This window comes from Dendrobates tinctorius, unplaced genomic scaffold, assembly GCF_039654945.1.
Source record: "Dendrobates tinctorius isolate UK_male_01 unplaced genomic scaffold, ASM3965494v1 ptg000024l, whole genome shotgun sequence".
NCBI classification, from domain to species: Eukaryota; Metazoa; Chordata; class Amphibia; order Anura; family Dendrobatidae; genus Dendrobates; species Dendrobates tinctorius.
Genome location: NW_027361692.1, coordinates 12,716,013 through 12,737,182, shown reverse-complemented (window position 1 = coordinate 12,737,182; position 21,170 = coordinate 12,716,013).

The window sequence follows — 21,170 nt, the reverse complement described above, 5'->3', positions numbered from 1 at the left end:
ATGTGCCAGACATGGGATGTGAGTGAGGTTGCCTAGGCCCAGAGCTGCCACCAGATTTCGGGCATTGTCACACACTACCAAGCCCGGCTGGAGATTTGCTGGCACAAACCAGACGTCGCTCTCCTGCTTGATGGCATTCCAGAGCTCCTGCGCTGTATGGATTCGATTCCCCAAAGAAATTAATTTGAGTACGGCCTGTTGACATTTGGCCATGGCTGTGCTCATATCGGTCGTAACAGGCTCCTGCAGCGCTGTTTCTGAGGAACTTGAGTAGGAGGAGGAGTCAATGTGTAGAGACTGGATTCCTGCAATCTGTGGAGTTGGCAGAATACGTACAGCGCCACTCTCCAGATCTGTACCCAGCTCCACAACATTGACCCAATGGGCAGTGAGGGAAAGGTATCGTCCCTGTCCATGGTTACTGGTCCACGCATCAGTGGTCAGGTGAACCTTGCTACTGACGGCATTTAGTAGCGCATGTTTTATGTTTGCCTCCACATGTTTCTGCAGGGCAGGGACGGCTCGCCTGCTGAAATAAAAGCGGCTGGGCATGGTGTATTGTGGGACTGCCAATGCCATGAAGTCCCGGTAGGTGTCAGTCTCCACCAGCCTGAATGACAGCATTTCAAGGGCCAGTAGTTTGGCAATGCCAGCATTCAGAGCCTGTGCTCGGGGATGGTTTGCCGAGTATGGCCACCTTTTCTCCCATGCCTGTGCTACCGATGGCTGCCGAGTGGCCTGGGAGTGTGAGGATGACTTGGAACGTGGTGCTGTGGGTGGAATGTCACAGGGTCTCCGGACAACAGTGCCAGAGGTTCTTCCTTGGCGATCCTGTGAGGAAGCCGAACCAGCTGTGTGTGAGCTGGAGGAAGAGGCCCCAACACGAGCTGAAGAGGTGGTAGGTGGTGCTGTACGTTGGCCTACGTCTTCAGTGTGTCTGTGTAACTCCACCTCGTGTTTTGTCCGCACATGTTTCCACATATTTGTGGTATTGAGGTTGCTGACATTTTTCCCTCTTTTGACTTTCTGATAACACAGCCTGCATTTGGCAAAGCAAATGTCATCTGCAACTGTGTCAAAAAAGGACCACGCACTACAAGTCTTGGGAGCACCCATTTTGGCTTTTGAAAGAGGAATGCTCCTAAAGGGTGCCGAAGTGGAGGCTACAGGCAACCAAGTCTGCCCCCTCCCTCTCCCTCCTGTTTTGGCCGTTCGGGGAATCTCTTCCTCGGAGCTGCTCCCACCACCTTCCTGTTCCTCACGCCATGATGGGTCAAGGACCTCATCATCTACACTCCCCTCTTCAAACACCTGCTTCTCCTGGGTTGTCTCGCCAGCACCGTACGCACTAGAAAGTGGCACCTGAGTCTCGTCATCATCTGATGCGTACTGAGGTGTGCTGACCATAGGCACTGGCCCACCTGCCTCTTCAGAGTCCGAGGGACAAAGAAGTTGCGCATCACTGCATACTCCCTCTTCTTCACATTCTTGAATGCTACTTGGCTGGCCCCCTCTTTCCAAGCCAACAGATTCAGAGAACAGAAGTAGAGACTGTGATGGCTCCTGTCCAGGGCTCTCTGACTGCCTGGGCACTTTGGCAAGTGGTGAAGAGACAGATGGTTGCTCTTCAGTGCTCTGGCTCTGAGAGGACGTGGAAGTCATTGAAGTCGATGCGTTAGCTGCCGTCCATCCGACAACGGCTTCAATTTGTTCCTCCCGCAGCAGTGGGGTACGGTGAGGTCCTACAAAGCTGAGCATAAAGAAACTGTTGCCTGCAAAAACTGGGGGATGCTGACTCACTGGTGCCCGCAGCAGGCACAGAATCCCCACGTCCTCTCCCTGCAGAATCCCCACGTCCTCTCCCTGCAGAATCCCCACGTCCTCTCCCTGCTGAAACTCCACGCCCACGTGCCTTACTCCCTGCCTTCTTCATCTTGGTAGACTGATAAAGATAGGCAGAAAAGTACAAAGGGGGGGCTTAGTGTGCTTATTCCTGAACAGCTGGTAACCGGTATAAGAAACACTAATTTTATGAAGTGTGTGTGTGGACTACACTTTAATAGGAGCTAATGTGGCCTACACAACTGTCAAATGGAGTGTTTGGTGAACTTTATTTTGTTTGTTTTTTGAAAAAAAAAATAAAAGGATGTGACCAAAGATTTGAAAGCGATAGTATCACAAACTTTTAGGAGCTATTACAATGTAGTAAGGTAACCTACAATGCAAAAGATGAGGCTCCAAAAAATAGGGCAATACTAATCTGGCTGCAGCTGAAGGGCACAAGCCAGAAAAAAGGCTCCTCTTTCTACTCCTATATAGTGTTTGCAACCAACCAATGTAGATGGATACGGATGGATGCACAGTAATAGGAGAATAAAAAATGAGCTGCAATAAAAGAAAAATATGTGTGAGGCAGTGACGCACGCTGAGCGGCCTATAACCTGACGTAGCTGCAGGACACACTACTCAGCGTGAGTTGCACTCACACACAGTCAGAGACCTCTCAGACAGCCGTGAACAGTGCAGATAAGTGGCCACTAGCACTGAAAGGCTGCATAGAGGGTCCGCTGTCTACTCCTATAGTGTTTGCAACCACCGTATATGGATACGGTTGGATGCACGCTAATAGGAGAATAAAAAATGAGCTGCAATAAAAGAAAAATATGTGTGAGGCAGTGATGCACGCTGAGCGGCCTACAACCAGACGTATCTGAAGGACACACTACTCAGCGTGAGCTGCACTCACACATAGAGACCTCTCAGACAGCCGTGAACAGTGTAGCAAACTGGGCACTAGCACTGAAAGGCTGCAGAGAGGCTCCGCTGTCTTCTCCTATAGTGTTTGCATCCAACGTATATGGATACGGATGGATGCACAGTGCACACTAATAGGAGAATGAAAAATGAGCAGCAAAAAAAGAAAAATATGTATGAGGCAGTGACGCACGCTGAGCGGCCTACAACCAGACTTGGCTGCAGGACACACTACTCAGCGTGAGCTGCACTCACACAGACCTTGCAGACAGCTGTGAGCACTGCTGCAAGGCAAAAGAAAGCTACAGTGGTGGATTATGTAGCCTGGGTAAAGCACACTATGATTGTGAAAATCGCTATCTCTAACTGTCCCTCACAGTCTTGAACAGCAGCCTGTCCCTAACTGAATTCACAGCAGAGTGAACCTGAAATGGCGGCGGCTTTTATAGTGCATCATGACATCATTTCAGCAGCCAATCACAGCCGTGCCATTAGTTAACATGCCTACATGCCTAACAGGATGTGCCCACACTTTTGAGGATTGTCATTGGCTGAATCAAATCAAACTGGCTCATAGCATTATGGGAACTTCCGATTCCAGTATTCGATATGCTAAAAGTATCGGAACTCAGTATCGGAATTCCGATACAGTGAATATCGGCCGATACCCGATACTTGTGGTATTGGAATGCTCAACGCTATTCATGAGTTATTTACAAGTTTCTCTTTATTTACAGCCATTGACATGTCACAGAGGTTGACATGTGAGGAGCGAATAGAAATTGTATTGATGAACGCAGTACCCAGGTCATTGCAGTAGATTTCAATGCAAGTACATTTTGTACTTTTTTCTGACAAAGAAAAATGGTCAAAAATAAAAAACAAACAAACAGTGCTTTCAGACCTCAAATAATGCAAATAAAACAAGTTCATAATTATTTAGAAACAATAATACCAATGTTTTAGCTCAGTTCAGAAATCAATATTTAGTGGAAGAACCATGATTTTTAAAAACAGCTTTCATGCATCTTCGTATACTTGCCCCCAGTCTTTCACACTGCTTCTGGGGCAAAACTTTAAACAGTCCCTGTTTGTTTGATGGCTTGTGACTATCCATCATCCTCTTGATTACATTCCAGAGGTTTTCAATGGGGTTCAGGTCTAGAGAATGGACTGCCCATGACAGGATTTTGATGTGGTGGTCTCAACAATTGCCAGAGCTGTGTGTGTGTGTGTGTGTGTGTGTATGTGTATGTATATATATATGGGAAGATGGATAGCACGGCCTACCTGGAGATTTTGGCCAAGAACCTCCGCTCCGCAAGGATCTTAAGATGGGTCGTCATTTCATCTTTCAACAAGACAACGACCCAAAGCACACAGCCAAGAAAACCAAGGCCTGGTTCAAGAGGCAAAAAATCAAGGTGTTGGAGTGGCCTAGTCAGTCTCCTGACCTTAACCCAATTGAAAACTTGTGGAAGGAGCTCAAGATTAAAGTCCACATGAGACACCCAAAGAACCTAGATAACTTGGAGAAGATCTGCATGGAGGAGTGGGCCAAGATAACTCCAGAGACCTTTGCCGGCCTGAACAATTATTAGCTGTAATTGCAAACAAGGGTTATTCCACAAAATATTAAACCTAGGGGTTGAATAATAATTGACCCACACTTGTATGTTTAAAATTTATTAAAATTTAACTGAGCAACATAACTTTTTGGTTTGTAAGATTTATGCATCTGTTAATAAATTCTGCTCTTGTGTGAAGTTTGAAGGCTCTAACTTATTTGCATCTTATCAAACCTGCTAAATCTGCAGGGGGTTGAATACTACTTGTAGGCACTGTATAAACTGTAGAAAAACATAAAAAGGAGAACAGCCAAATCCACACAAAAAGTCATAAAACACAATTGACGTTAATCACTGAATAGTAATAACAACCTCAATGTCAATATGAATAAATGCATATCGATCACAAATATATGGTGGGATGAATCCCTACCACAAAAATTACATGCAGAGATATAACAGGAAAACTTATGTGTATGGAAAATCTAAATATCCCCAGGACAAATATCCAATAACAAAAGGTTATATGGAAGCTATGAAAGAAACCAATAAATCAACAAACAGTTTGAACAGGTGAATCATTAGATAAATCGTTGAATTATAATGGCAACTCCCATACCTTGATGTACATATGCCATTGAATATATGGGTTACTTAAAAAAAACTATGAGTAGATGCGGTGGAACAAAAACCCTACTGCAAATAATTCTCTATTAGAAAGTGAATATCCCCAAAGCAGAAGTCTGTTGAAGAGGGAAGTAATAGTATGGCATATGGGCTGGGTAGCCACTAAAGCAAAATGGAACACAATTTCATAGGTAAATCACTCATAAAGAACTAGTTCTAAAGTACAGCACAGAAATATGAAGGTTAAGCTCAGTACTGAGCAGCACAGCTAGAGAACTAGAAAGACCAGTGTGCAAAAGTAAAAATAGACCTGTGTGGCAGCCAAAGGAACACCTCTGACACGCGTTTCTCATACCGCTTCCTCCGAGGCGTGATATCAGAGTGTTAAAGAGGATTATTTATAGTGCATCTCACCATAGTGGCTGTATGTGGCGCTCAAATCCCCTGCGCTCAGCGTCAGGAAACCAGGGGCCAGTACCTGACCTCACTTCCACCTGCCAACAACAGACACGTCATGGTGTGGACTAGAGGAAGCAAGGCTCAGAGACACGTTGCACGGGAGACCCAATCCAATGCGGGTGAAGTGAGCACACACCGCTGGAAATAGAGGGAAAGTATAAGAAGTCCAGGCATTTAATATTAGAAGAGACGGCTGTATCATAAGGACTACATAAATGATCAGGAACCATGAATATGCAGAAATCACATTAAAATATACTTTTGACTCTACTGTATTATTGTGGGAGCAACATAAACCAATGTAATAAAATAATCATTGTGTTGTATCTGGCCATATAAAATGCATGGTGCGATGTATAGTGCTAGGTGAAACATCTGTAATCTATATATGTAATATTATGTGATCACACAATATACAGTATATATGAATAATATAAAAATGCATTTGCTTAAAGAGGTGAGCATATAAAATGCAAAGTGCAATGCAAAGTGACTCAATAAGTTCAATATAAAACATATTGGTATACATTAAGGGTGCATATGGAAAAAAAACTATTTTTTAAAAGAATTTGTGGAAAAAAAAAATTGTCCATATTAATAAGCCCACCATACTGTACATCCATCACTTGTACCTGCAGGTACACACATGTATTTTCATTCACTCAAAAAAATGCAATTACAAACCGGAATTATGCGAAAATCATATCAATGTGACCAATTTAATGCAGCCAGTTTTATATACCATACGTAAATGATAATCCATTTTAAAAAAATGTTTTCAGTGACTCAAAAGAAATCTTACATGATAAAACAGCCGACTGATGATTTATTGGTTTCTTTCATAGAGTCAACACAACTTTGTGGTAGGGATTCATCCCACAATATATTTGTGATCGATATACAATTATTCATATTAAAATTGAGGCTGTTATTACTATTCAGTGATTAACGTCAGTTGTACTTTTTGTGTGGCTTTGCCAGGGTTTGATACTCTCCTTTTTATGCTATTTTACTTTTTATATGTCTTGATTATAATAAAGAATTTACATTTTCTACTTATGGCTCATGTTCCTACATGTTTATAGGATTTGGACATTTATTTTGGGAGAGCCTTTAATGTCATTAGTCCATTAGTTAATAAATGATAAGGACCCCACTGCCTGAGGTATATCGGTACAACGCCTCACTAGAACCTTGAAAGTCCACTGCTCTCTGTAGAAGAATTCATGTTCTGGTATGGTGACCATCCTTTCAATGTAGACAATGTTCACTATTGTCCTTCTGATACAGTTCCCTCTACTTTTAATCTTATTTAAGTGGGACTTCTGCTCCCCCCCTAGGCAAAGTTCTATGCTGTTTAAATGGACTCCCGTGGCTTGGGTTTCAATCTGTCAAAGGTCTCTTAGTGCTTCCTTGGCCCTTAGGATGCATTATCTGATGTCCTCCCTCTTTGTACACACCACCCTTTAGCATGTAGGCCTGCAAGTTAGTAGACCATAGCTCTTTCACTAATAAATGCTAGGCACTATCTACTGTAAGTCATAACCAGGAAGCTGTCTCTTGTATCCGTACATAGTCCCTCCCACTCTAGGCTAGTCCCAACCATTAACTCTATCTGTACCCAACTATGTGCATGCAAATTTCTAAACAGACAAAATCACTTTAAAGCTATGCAATGCATTATATACCAACATTGTATCTTCAACAGAAGGTGTGCAGCATCTCCATTTCCTTACATGATCATAGACCACAAAGCACGGACTGGCTGCAAGTTTCCTGACCCAATATGACAGCTTCATATATGTATGAGGCCATGATACTTGCGTAGGAAGAGCCATGACCAGTTTGTCCATTGTGGTTCATGCTTGCACAGATTTGCACAAGGCTATATAGGAATCATTATCAAAACTTCGGGCACAGATTCTGCTAGATTTGACAGGAAAATAACACTGAATTCAGCTCTATTCTATGTTTCAAATGGATAGAAAACACAATGTAACCCAAAGATGTCATTATAAGCTAATTCTATTAAACATCAGTGACAAATCCTGGTATGTGTGGTGGTTTCCGTTATAAAAAAATAATCAATGACAAATGTGTGCAGAGCCTAATTTAGGGAAAATACACTTTATGTAAGTATATTGTAAAATGACCTTACAAAAAGAAAATACTTTAAGGTCATGTTCCGACAGAGTAAATGCTGAGTTTTTTCCCTTTGTTTTGTGATGAAAATCTGCTGCATTTATCAGTTCAAGCAAAGTGGATGTGATTTCATGAAAACTGATTACCATTGTGCAGTTAAAGATACTGCTGAACTGTGTTATTGCTGAATTTATACTTTTACGGGCAGACTGAAAAAATACATTTCAAAAATACAGTTGCATTTTCAAGCTCATAATCTCACCATTTGAGCATGCAAACCATACAACTTACCTCTTGGGGGGTCAAAGTATCAGTAATTTTTAAAATCTAAGATGCCTGATGTTAACAGATCCGCCATCAAGGCATTACTGTCCTTACTGCTGTATGGTGCCCGGTGAGCAGAAGGAAAGAGAGTGGCCCAGGCCTCCCCTCTTGTGCTACAGCTCACTGGGTCCCAGGATATATCATGCTGGAGCGCCTCACATCTCAGCGCAGGGAGGCTTGGAGCTGTTACGACCGTGTAGCTCAAGAGCTACATCCACCTCCTCTGTGACATGCAAGTGAGTCTGGTGGCACATGTGTGATGACGTAATCACGGACGCGCCTGAATCTACAACCGCCAGGATGTCAATCCAGGAGTGGAGCTGTAGGGGATCCTATCAGAGATCAGTATAGAAATTTTTTTTCTTTAATAGAATTAATTAAATGGTCTTGGGGGAAATTAAAAGATGAATTGGCAGTGGGGGGCAGAGCAAATTATGAATTGGGAATGAGGTCAGAGTAAATGATGAATTGGCAGTGGGGAGGTAGAGCAAATGATGAATTGGCAGTAGAGGGCAGAGCAAATGATGAATTGGCAGTATGGAGCAGAACAAATGATGAATTTGCCGTGGAGGGGCAGAGTAAATGATGAATTAGCAGTGGGGGCAGAGCAAATGAATTGAGAGTGGGCAGAGAAAAATGATAAATTGGCAGTGGGGGGCAGAGCAAATGATGACTTGGGAGTGTGGGGGGCAGAACAAATGATGTATTGGGAGTGGGAGCAAAGAAAAATAAGGATTGGCAGAGGGGGCAGAGCAATTGACAAAATTGGGAGTAGGGGGAGAGAAAATGATGAGGAATAGAATCTTAGAATCATAGAATTGTAGAGTTGGAAGGGACCTCCTGGGCCATCTGGTCCAACCCCGTGCTCAAAGCAGGATTCTCTAATTCATCCCAGACAGATGTCTGTCCAGCCTCTGTTTGAAGACTTCCATTGAAAGAGAACTCACCACCTCTCGTGGCAGCCTGTTCCACTCATTGATCACTCTAACTGTCAAAAAGTTTTTTCTAATATCTAATCTGTGTCTCCTCCCATTCAGTTTCATCCCATTGCTTCTAGTCTTTCCTTTTGCAAATGAGAATAAAGATAGTCCTTCTACAATGTGACAGCCCTTGAGATATTTGTAGACAGCTATTAAGTCTCCTCTCAGTCTTCTCTTCTGCAAGCTAAACATTCCCAAATCCTGCAACCTTTCCTCATAAGACAAGGTTTGCAGGCCGGTCACCATTCTGGTCGCTCTTTTCTGAACTTTCTCCAGTTTGTTGATGTCTTTTTTAAAATGTGGCGCCCAAAACTGGACACAGTATTCCAGATGTGGTCTGACCAAAGAGGAGTAGAGGGCAATAATGACTTCATAGGATCTAGACTGTATGCTTCTCTTAATACATCCTAGAATTGCATATGCCTTTATATTCAGTCTGTGATCTATTAGTATACCCAAGTCTTTTTCACATGTGCTGTTGCTTAGCCCTATTCCTCCCATTCTGTATATGCTTTTTTTCATTTTTATTGCCCAGATGTAGTACTTTGCATTTTTCCCTGTTAAAAATCATTCTGTTGGTTGCTGTCCACTGCTCCAGTTTATTTATATATTTTTGAATCCTCTCTCTCTCTTTTCTAGTATTAGCTATCCCTCCTAGCTTTGTGTCATCAGCAAATTTAATCAGTTTATCCTCAATTCCTTCATCTAAATCGTTGATAAAGATGTTGAACAATACAGGGCCCAGGACAGAGCCCTGTGGTACCCCACTTGAGACATTCTTCCAACTGGATGTGCAGTCATTTACGACCACTCTTTGTGTCCGATCACTAAGCCAGTTATGAATCCACCTAACAGTTGCCTTGTCTATTCCATACTTAGCCATTTTTCAATAAGGATTGTGTGAGATACTTTGTCAAATGCTTTACTGAAGTCAAGATATGCTATATCTACAGCATTTCCCTGATCCACCCAATCAGTGATTCTGTCATAGAAGGAAATTAAGTTAGTCTGACATGACTTATTAGTTACAAACCCATGCTGACTCTGTTTAATCAGTTCATTCTTATCCAGGTATTGACATACATGTTGTTTAATAATTTGTTCAAAGATCTTTCCTGGTATAGAAGTCGGACTCACCAGCCTATGGTTGCCTGGGTCCACCTTCTTCCCCTTTTTGAAGATGGGAACAACATTTGCTCTTCTCCAGTCTTCTGGGACTTCTCCTGTTCTCCAAGAATTTTCAAAGATTATGGAGAGGGGTTCAAAAATTTCTTCCTCTATCTCGTTCAGTACTCTGGGGTGTCATTGATCTGGGCCTGGAGACTTGAATTAATTTAGATTAGCTAAGTGTTTCCTCACTATCATTATGTTTATAGATAGCCTGGATTCTTCTATTCCCTTAATAGGACAGTGAAGAGAGAAAACAGATGCAATATAGGAATTTAAAAGTTCAGCCTTATCAACATCCTGTCTTACCATTTCATCATTTTCATCCTGTAAAAATTGTATAGCATCTTTGACTTTTCTTTTAATTTTGACATATCCCCAAAATCCCTTATTATTGCTTTTGACGTCTCTTGCAATCCTCAATTCATTGTCAGCTTTAGATAATCTGATTTGTGCCCTGTAAGTTCTGCAGACAGCATTATATTCTTCTTTACATATGCCTCCCTCTTTCCATTTTATAAATGTTTCTTTCTTCCTTTTTAGCATGTGTTTAAGTTCTGTGTTCATCCATCCTGGTTTCCTTAAATGCTTCATATTCTTCCCTCTTTTTGGAAGTGTTAAGAATTGCGCTTTGAGAATTTCATTTTTCAAGATTTCCCATCCTTCCTGAACATTTTTGTCCTTAAGGATATCCAGCCATTGGATCCTCCAATTCTCTTTCTGAATCCATTAAAATCTGCCTTTCTGAAATCTAACCTTGACATCTGAGTCTTCACAGGTCTTCCTCCTCTAATTATCCAGAATTCTAAAATAGCATGGTCGCTACCGCCTAGGGTCCCAGCCACTTTTACCTCCTCATCATTTCCTCCCTGTTTATAAGGATTAGATCCAAGGTAGCAGATCCCCTTGTTTTCTCCCCTACTTTTTAGAAGATAAAGTTGTCAGCAAGAGAGGATAAGAATTTCCTTGACCTGATAGTTTTGCCTGAGATTCCCAACAAATGTCAGGATAGTTGAAATCTCCCATGACAACTATGTCATATTTTTTGGAGAACTTGGCAATTTGATGCATAAAGAGTTCATCCATATCTTCAGCTTGCACAGGCGGCCTTTAGTAAATGCCTACAATGGTTTCCTTTCCATTTTTCTGTCCTTGTATTCTTTCCCAAACAGTTTCCACAGAACTCCCAGTCTCTGGAGCTTCAATCTCTGTGCAGATATACGCGTTTCTAACATACGATGCGACACCTCCTCCTCGTTTATCAAGTCTGTTTCTAGCAAATAAGTTGTATCCTTCTAGCCTTGAATTCCCAGGGCCGCCATCAGGGCATTACTGCCCTGACTGGCGTATGGGGCCCGGCAAGCAGAGGGGGCCCGCATCGGGCCCGGTCTCCTCTCTGCTCACCGGGTCCCTACCGGCAGGTAAACCGGGCCCTGGCTAGCAGAGCTGCGGGCGGCAGTTAAACGCTATTGACATGTGGGCCCGGCGGCCCGCATGTCAATAGTTAACAGCTGCCAGCCAATCGGAGGCTGGCAGCTAACGTCAGCCGCAGCCCGCACCTTGCCGGCGTCTGACGTCAGTGTCAGTCGCCGGCTAGAGCGCGCTGCAGTGTGGAGGGATGGAGGGAGCCTTGCCCGCCGCTGGACCGCGGACAGGTAAGGAGAACTTTTTTTTTTGACAGCGGCGATCCAGGGGGCCCGGGGGCAGAGTACTGGACTGGGGGCAGAATGCTGGACTGGGGGCAGAATGCTGAACATGGGGGCAGAATGCGAGACATAGGGCAGAATGCTGGACTGGTGCAGAATTCTGGCTATGGGGCAGAATGCTGGACTGGGGCAGAATGCTGGCTATGGGGCAGAATGCTGGACATGGGGCAGAATGCTGGACATGGGGCAGAATACTGGACATGGGGGCAGAATGCTGGACTGGGGCAGAATGCTGGACTGGGGGCAGAATGTGAGACATGGGGTAGAATGCTGGACTGGGGCAGAATGCTGGCTATGGGGCAGAATGCTGGACTGGGGCAGAATGCTGGACATGGGGGCAGAATGCTGGACATGGGGGCAGAATACTGGACATGGGGCAGAATGCTGGACTGGGGCAGAATGCTGGACATGGGGGCAGAATGCTGGACAAAGGGGCAGAATGCTGGACTGGGGGAAGAATGCTGGATATGGGGGCAGAATGCAGGACTTGGGGGCCGAATGCTTGACTGGGGGCAGAATGCTGAACATGGGGCAAAATGCTGAACTGGGGGCAGAATGCTGAACATGGGGCAGAATGCTGGACAGGGGCAGAATGCTGGACTGGGGGCAGAATGCTAGGTGCTGGGGCAGAATGCTGAACATGGGGCAGAATGCTGGGTGCTGGGGCAGAATGCTGGACATGGGGCATAATGCTGGACTGGGGCAGAATGCTGGATATGGGGCAGAATGCTGGACATGGGGCAGAATGCTGGACATGGGGCAGAATGCTGGACATGGGGGAAGAATGCTGGATATGGGGCAGAATTCTGAATATGGGGCAGAATGCTGGATATGGGGCAGAATGCTGGACTGGGGCAGAATGCTGGACATGGGGGCAGAATGCTAAACATGGGGGCAGAGTGCTGAACATGGGGGCAGAATGCTGAACATAAGGCAGAATGGAGATACGGGACATGATTGGAGACAGATCGCACAGGATCATGGGGCAGGATGGATACGATGGAGATCATATGGGGGCAGAATGGATTCTCATGAGGGCGGGATGGGGGACCATATGGCTAAAGCTAGGAATGAGAAACACGGTGGTCAAAATGGGGGATATTATTACCATAGAGGCTAATTAAGAGATATTATTACTGCAGTGATGTATTTAACTTTTTGAGGATACTGTTTTAAATGGGGGGGCGGTCCTGTTACTGTGCAGAGTGACACTATGTCACCTTTTTTTCTTCATGTGGTGTAATGTAGAAGTTGGGAAAAATAAGTAATGTGTTCTGCAAGCGGAGCTCTAGATAACCGTGTTATTTCCTGCAGAGACGAGTCCTGGCTGGAAGATGTGATGGCGATCTGTGCTGGATGAATGAAAAGCAAGGATCAAGGACTTCACCTAGAGACATCACTGGTGAGTTAGTGTGTTGCCTGTACATTGACACTATACATTGTATACTATATATATATATACAGAGGTCCTGTGTATAATGTCACCAGTGATCACTGTGTTACCTGTACATTATATACAGAGCTCCTGTGTATAATGTCATTGATCAATATATTACCTGTACACAGATGCTGCATGCTAAATACAGATCTCCTGTGTATAATGCCACTTATGGTGATAGTATTGCTTTTTTATTAATGATCAGTATTCAGTCACCATCTGGTGGTAATATGTGGTCTGGGCATGGTGCGGTGGTATTTGTTCCTTCTATGTGATATTATTCGGTCACTATGGTAGTAATATGTGGTCTGGTCATGGTGTGGCGGTATTTGTTCCTTGTATGTGGTATTATAGGTCACTATGTGGTGGTAATATGTGGTCTGGACATGGTGTAGCGGTATTTGTTCCTTGTATGTGATATTATTGGTCATTTTAAAACTTGAAAAATAAATAAAAATATACCTAAAGTGTATTACATATTTTAATAAATATTTAATAGGTTACAGTAGAGTAGGGCCTGGCCAAAAGTGTCTACCCTGTTATGGTGGCGGCTTAAAAAAATCTTTTGTCCAAAGCAAAAGCTGCCGACTATATGTGTGATCTGATGATGGGAACTGTTAATGTGTGATAGGTGAGAAGTGGAGTTTTTCCAAGAGAGAGCGGTGGGACCGTGGAGAGTTTGAGGGGTGGAGCCTGGGCAGAGTCTCAAGGGGGCCCCAAAAATTTTGCCAGTATGGGGCCCCGAAATTCCTAGTGGCAGCCCTGTGTATTCCAATCGTGTATTGTACCACCAAGTTTCAGTGATTCCAATTACATCATATTTCTTTTCTTGCTTTAGTAGTTCCAATTCTTTTTGTTTGCTGCCCATGCTTTGTGCATTAGTATAGAAACATTTTAGTTTGTGATTGGTTTCTCTTTGCCCAATATTTTTATTATTTAGATTCTTTTGTCTTTGTTCTTCCTTTCCACTTCTAATAGCAAAGTTCTCAATAGCATTTGTCAGGTGTATGGCTTTTTCTGGCCTTTTGCTTCCCTTCCCACGTTGTTCTAGTTTAAAGCTCTCCTGATGAGTGTAGCAAGGCGACTTCCAAATACATGTTTTCCAGTCCACAGACAGCTGTTTCGGGGTATTGCCCCTCATCAGTGTGGAGTAGGAAACTAGCTAGTAGGAGCAATGCCTAGTAAAAACAGCTGTCTGTGGATACCATGTTTTGGCATAGGTGGTTTCCTTCATTGGAGACTGCCCTTCCTGTGGTTGTTCCTTCCCGGTGAAAGACCTGGCTAGTCATTGCTTGCGTTGAGAAACATGTGATGGTGTCTCCGCGGCTGATTGATTTACATGTTTTTGCAGATTTCCCATAAGGGATGGGGGCATTGCTCTAGAATCACTGCATTGAGAAACATGTGATGGTGTCTCCGCAGTGTTGGATGTTGATCTCCATGAGGTCACTCATCCTCATTTTCACAGTCTTTTACTAGGCATTGCTCCTACTAGCCAGTTTCCTACTCCACACTGATGAGGGGCAATACCCCAAAACAGCTGTCTGTGGATGGATACCATGTTTTGGCATAGGTGGTTTCCTTCATTGGAGACTGCCCTTCCCGTGGTTGTTCCTTCCCGGTGAAAGACCTGGCTAGTCATTGCTTGTGTTGAGAAACATGTGATGGTGTCTCCGCGGCTGATTGATTTACATGTTTTTGCATATTTCCCATAAGGGATGGGGGCATTGCTCTAGAATCACTGCATTGAGAAACATGTGATGGTGTCTCCGCAGTGTTGGATGTTGATCTCCATGAGGTCACTCATCCTCATTTTCACAGTCTTTTACTAGGCATTGCTCCTACTAGCCAGTTTCCTACTCCACACTGATGAGAGGCAATACCCCGAAACAGCTGTCTGTGGATGGATACCATGTTTTGGCATAGGTGGTTTCCTTCATTGGAGACTGCCCTTCCCGTGGTTGTTCCTTCCCGGTGAAAGACCTGGCTAGTCATTGCTTGCGTTGAGAAACATGTGATGGTGTCTCCGCGGCTGATTGATTTACATGTTTTTGCATATTTCCCATAAGAGATGGGGTCATTACTCTAGAATCACTGCGTTGAGAAACATGTGATGGTGTCTCCGCAGTGTTGGATGTTGATCTCCATGAGGTCACTCATCCTCATTTTCACAGTCTTTTACTAGGCATTGCTCCTACTAGCCAGTTTCCTACTCCACACTGATGAGGGGCAATACCCCGAAACAGCTGTCTGTGGATGGATACCATGTTTTGGCATCGGTGGTTTCCTTCATTGGAGACTGCCCTTCCCGTGGTTGTTCCTTCCCGGTGAAAGACCTGGCTAGTCATTGCTTGCGTTGAGAAACATGTGATGGTGTCTCCGCGGCTGATTGATTTACATGTTTTTGCATATTTCCCATAAGGGATGGGGGCATTGCTCTAGAATCACTGCATTGAAAAACATGTGATGGTGTCTCCGCAGTGTTGGATGTTGATTTCCATGAGGTCACTCATCTTCATTTTCACAGTCTTTTACTAGGCATTGCTCCTACTAGCCAGTTTCTTACTCCACACTGATGAGGGGCAATACCCCGAAACAGCTGTCTGTGGATGGATACCATGTTTTGGCATAGGTGGTTTCCTTCATTGGAGACTGCCCTTCCCTGATATCCTGTCAGACACATCTTTAATTTTTGCACCTGGAAGACAGCACATTTCTCTTGAGGTTATATCCCGTCTGCAGATAGCGGCCTATGTTCCTCTCAAGAGGGAATCCCCCATGACCACCACTCTCTGTTTCTTCTTCACAACATTTTTTTTTCTCCATCCAGGAGGATTCTGAAGGTGTACAAGGTTGCTGTTTGTGGGCAAAGTCTTATCCTGATGTATTTCTTCATCGTTCTCCTGCGTAAGAGCCTGGTGCTGGTTCCTTAGCAGTATGGGCGCTGATTGCCTCCCGATCCTACTGCTTCTCTGGGTCACATGCTTCCATTCCTCTGTTTCTTCAGGTGCACTTCGAATTTCTTCTCTTTCTGTAACATGAAGAGATAATTCTGCTCTGTATAAGAACTCTTCACCTTCCTTAATGATCTTCAATGTAGCTAACCTCTCTTCAAGATTTTGCAACTTTTCCTCCAACAGGGACACAAGCATTTGTGGCATGTGAAGTTTGGCTTTTCAACTGGTAAGTCTGTGAACATGTGGCAAGAAATGCAGCTCATCAAATGTCTCCTGGCCTCTTCCATATTGTTATTATTAAAGAGATTTCAAAGCGATGAAAAATGAGGCAGCGCGCGGTTTACCGATTTCCTCTTTTCAGCTGCAACGACCAAAATCCAGTGATCGTTGAGCTCGCGGAGACTCTTCACTTATCCCAGAAGGCACTGGTAATATGCAAATTTTTCATATCCAAATTAAGCCTGCACATGTGTGACCCCACTGCTGCACTCTGCAAGGTATATACCTTATATATATTATCTGTACATTCTGTCCCTATCATATGATCTTGTGGTATGTATGGGATATGTGCAATACTACTTGTGTTATGGTGTAAGGGGTCTTGTCCTGCTTTTTATCACATGTACAGGCTTAATTTGGATATGTACAGCTATATTTCTATTGATGCATGGTTCCCAGCCTTTTAGTATGGGTGCTGTTGTTTCTGCCATTTTTGTCTTCCCGCTCTTATCGTTGTCCTGGTATATTGAATTTTGCATAAAGATTTTAGAAAAAACAAAAATGGAAAGCGCACATAGGGTGTATTGTCTTGAAGAACTACAATAGCAAGCAAGCCCAATCAGTTAGACTCACCTGCTGAAGTTGTGTGAGTCACAACAAATTGGGAATCACTCATAAAGGTCCTGTCGTCGCTGGTATCCCGCTGGTAGTAAATGAAACAAATCCAAAGTGGAAAAAAGAGCCGGGCTGGTCAGCGCGGTTTATTCAGCCCGGCTCTTTTTTCCACTTTGGATTTGTTTCGAATAAAGATTTTGTAATTTTCTCTACCTCTTGGACTCTATGACTGCTTGATGAGGGTTTTTTTGTTTTCTTCACTGACACTATGCACTGTATACAATTGTAACAATTATGAAGATATTATGAAATCTGATTGCATAGAATAAGAACAAATCTGAGACCGAAGTTGTGACAAAATAAACTGTATTAGCAAGCAAGGTGTACAACATAAACTGTGATTATCCTGAGTTTACAGCAAAGTGCAAACAGCACAAAACGAAAATGTCCAGCAACTATGTTAAATGAAGCTGAGTGCGACCGGCATTTATACGTAAGGAAAATGTCCAGCAACTTTTATGGCAGTCCAGAAATATGCAGGTGATGTTTAGCAATGAGGAGGATTTTCAGTGTACTACTTTAGGGCTGAAAGAGTCCCGCTAAGTACAGCACCGCAGCCCGCACAGACACAGTTCAAGAATTAGTACACTGATAATAGTAATGTCAAAGGTTCTTATGGACACAGTAGTTCCAGAAATGTATAACTCCTCACTTAGATGTCCGAACAAAAGGTAACCACAGCCAGGATCATGAAGTAGTGCAGATGACTGAAGGCAGCTGGAAGTGATGAGGCAGAGCACCGAGTAACGAGCAGAAGTAGGAATTACAGAAGCAAGCCAGGAGAAAGCTCAGGAGCCAGCAGCTCACAAAATACTCAGGCAAGGAATGTTTCCCAACCCGAACTTAAATAACAGGACAGACAGGAAGTTCAAGGGCAGGACGAAGTACCAGACTCCATCTTGGACAAGGGCAAAACAGGCTCCATGGAACATCCAGAATCCTTACAACAGTATACAGAGCTCCTGTGTATGGTCATTGATGATCACTCTATTACTTGTACACTGACACTATATACAGAGCTCCTGCATATAATGGCACTGGTGATCACTGTATTATCTGTACACTGACACGGTGTACATACATCCTGTGTATAATGTCACCGGTGATCACTGCATTACCTGTACACTCACACTATACACTGTTTATGTACAGAGCTCCTGCATATAGTAGCACTTATGGTAATATTGGTGTTGTGTTTTTTTTATTAATGACTAGATGTGGGCCCGATGCTATCGCATCGGGAGGGCAGTGACATCACAATGGGGCAGCTCTGTGGTGCTGGGGATGGCGGCTGTCTCCCCCTCCTCCACCGTGCTCTGGTGCGGCAGCGGCGGAATTCGGCATGTGTAGTCAGGCGGCGGGTCCTGGCGGGGGTCCAGCAGCGGGTCCAGTGGCGGCGGGTCCGGCATGGGTGTCCCAGTGGTGTCCCATTGATGGTACTGTGCAATGGCCTGGTACCACCATTGTGTGCTATATTGGAATACCCATCACTTGGGTATTCCAATATGGCAGTCGGCGTACTTCCACTGTGGCGCAGTGGATTGTGGGATTCGAGGACGTCCGGACGGAAGTGGATGACGGACAATTTTAGGCAAGTATATAATAAATTAGTATTGTACTATTCATCACTATGTGGTGATAATATTTGATTTGGTCATGGTATGGTTATATTTCTCGTAGTATATGGTATAATTCAGTCGCTGTGTGGTGGTAATATGTGGACTGGACATGGTATGACAGTATTTGTTCCATGTATGTGGTATTAAACAGTCACTATGTAGTGCTAATATGTGATCTGATTATGGTGTGGTGGTATTTGTTCCTTGTATGTGGTATTATTTGGTCACTATGTGGTGGTAATATTTGGTCCGGTCATGGTATAGCAGTATTTGTTCCTTGTATGTGGTATTATTCAGTCACTATGTGGTTGTAATATGTGATTTGGTTATGGTGTGGCGGTATTTGTTCCTTGTATGTGGTATTATTGGTCAAAATGTATGCGACACATTCCAGTAAAGAAATAAAAATATACCTAAAAATAGTATTGTTTTATAAATTAGAGTAGAGTAGGACCTGGCCAAAGGAGTCTACCTTGTTATGGTGGCACCTTATGTGATATGGTATTTGATGGGAACTGTTAATGTGTGACTGATGAGGACGTGGTGCAGAAGTGGAATATTTCCAAGAGTGGGTGGTGGGGCTGTGAAAGGTTCGCAGGGTGGAGGTGGAGCCTGGGCGGAGTCTCAAGGGGGCCTGAAATTTTTGCCAGTGTGGGACCCGGAAATTCCTGGTGGCAGCCCTGGATATTAGCCTTTTTAGACATATGATGTAACACTATCTGATTGTATGTTTATAGTGATAGCAGGACCAGGCGTCAGGAAAGCAGCAGTCGTGAGAACATGTTGGGCCGCCTGACATTATGCTACTAGTGCCAGTCTATTCACCTGTTCTCATCGCTGGAAGAAGCTATCGCCACAACCCTGGTGCCCACTGCTATTTCCAGTGTTCAGAGAATAGCAGCACGTGAGCGGGTGAGAGCAGGGCTTCTGTCACCTCTAAACAATGTGAGTAGTGGTCTTTGAGGGCATGCACAGTTCACAGCCGATGCGATATCAAACCTTAATCTCCTATGACCTGTGTCTACCATAATTAAACTATTGCAAAAAATGGCAGCCCCCAGTAAATGATAAAGTAATAGGAAAAAGTTTTCCAATGGTTCATTTTAGACAATTCTAAATTGAAAACATTTTTAATTGTTGATGAAAAATTGTGATACATAATCTTTGATTTGTTATGTAAGTATCTCTGATCCATAGCTATAGCTGTACATCGCATGCTGCAATATAACAGAGATTTGTTAGTCAGGAACACCGCACTGCACTTGCTCACTGAGCCAGTGCACGTGTCCTGAATAAAACAAACTGTGCTCTAAGATACCTGTGGAGCGGGCAGCAGCAGAGAAGGTGCGTGCTTCAGACTAACAGGACCTAAAGCACGTGACTGCTATGGGTGTGGCCTAAACTCCAGAGAGCTAGAAGCTGCAGGAAAAACTCGTAGAATGGTAACTATGAGACAAAGTTACCAAGGGGCATAGACAGAGACGTAAACAGATCAGGCCGGGGTCAAAGCACAAGATAGCATGACAATACACCAAAGGGCAAGACAGAACGGATAGTCAGGGCGTAGCCAAGAAGTCAGAAACCAGAGAAACAGATATACAGTACAGAATCAACAGGCAACTCACAACGGGGGAAAGAACCGGGTCAGAACCATATAAGCAAGTTAGAAGACAATCAACTGGCACAGGCACACAGGGGTCACAACACTCGGCCAAAGTCAAAAGTATAACTGACGGGGATTGGAGTTTCCCAGGGCTATAAGAAGCTCTCCCTGAACCAATGAGAGGCCACAATAATTAACCCCAGGCATGCTGGTCAAAGCCTGCACTGGGCTCAAGACATTAACCCCTGAGGTGCAGGTCAAAACCTGCACTGGGATCATGAAGTTGTTATTCTGCAGCAGTATATGATAAGAAAGTGATAGGTCAAAAAACTGAATGGAAAAAATAGTATGTAACATCCTTTATATTTGAGGGTGTCTATGTATCCAGATCTGCATTGGAAGCTAGCAGCAATATGAACAATATGTGATTAAAAATAGGTCATTTTGAGAAGTACGTGCAAATAAAATATAGCAATGCTTTCACTGTACAAATAATATCTGACTTGTGATCCCTGTGGTAATATTCAGGGCTTTTCATGTGAGCTGAATCTTACATTATATACTGCCCTATAACCAAGGGTATGCCCAGACATTCCAATGCCTGAGGGTGTATAAGATGATACCCATAACTATCTTAATACGAAAACTGATTTTTATACAATAAGACATATAGCCAAAGGGTAAAATATGGCTGTCCGTATTATTTGAAAGACTTGAAGTGATAGCTGTTTTATTACTTTTAATTAACGTAAGAAAGTCTATAGAGGAAGGAAGGAGAATAAAAAAAGGAATGTTAAACAGATAAAAAGCCTCATGCTTAAAAGACATTTTCATGTTAAACTTTTTTTTTTACACTACTTACCGTAGGGCACTTCCTGTACTGAAGGTGATGAGTACAGCTCAGCTCCTCTTTCCTCTTCTTTTTTCCTGCA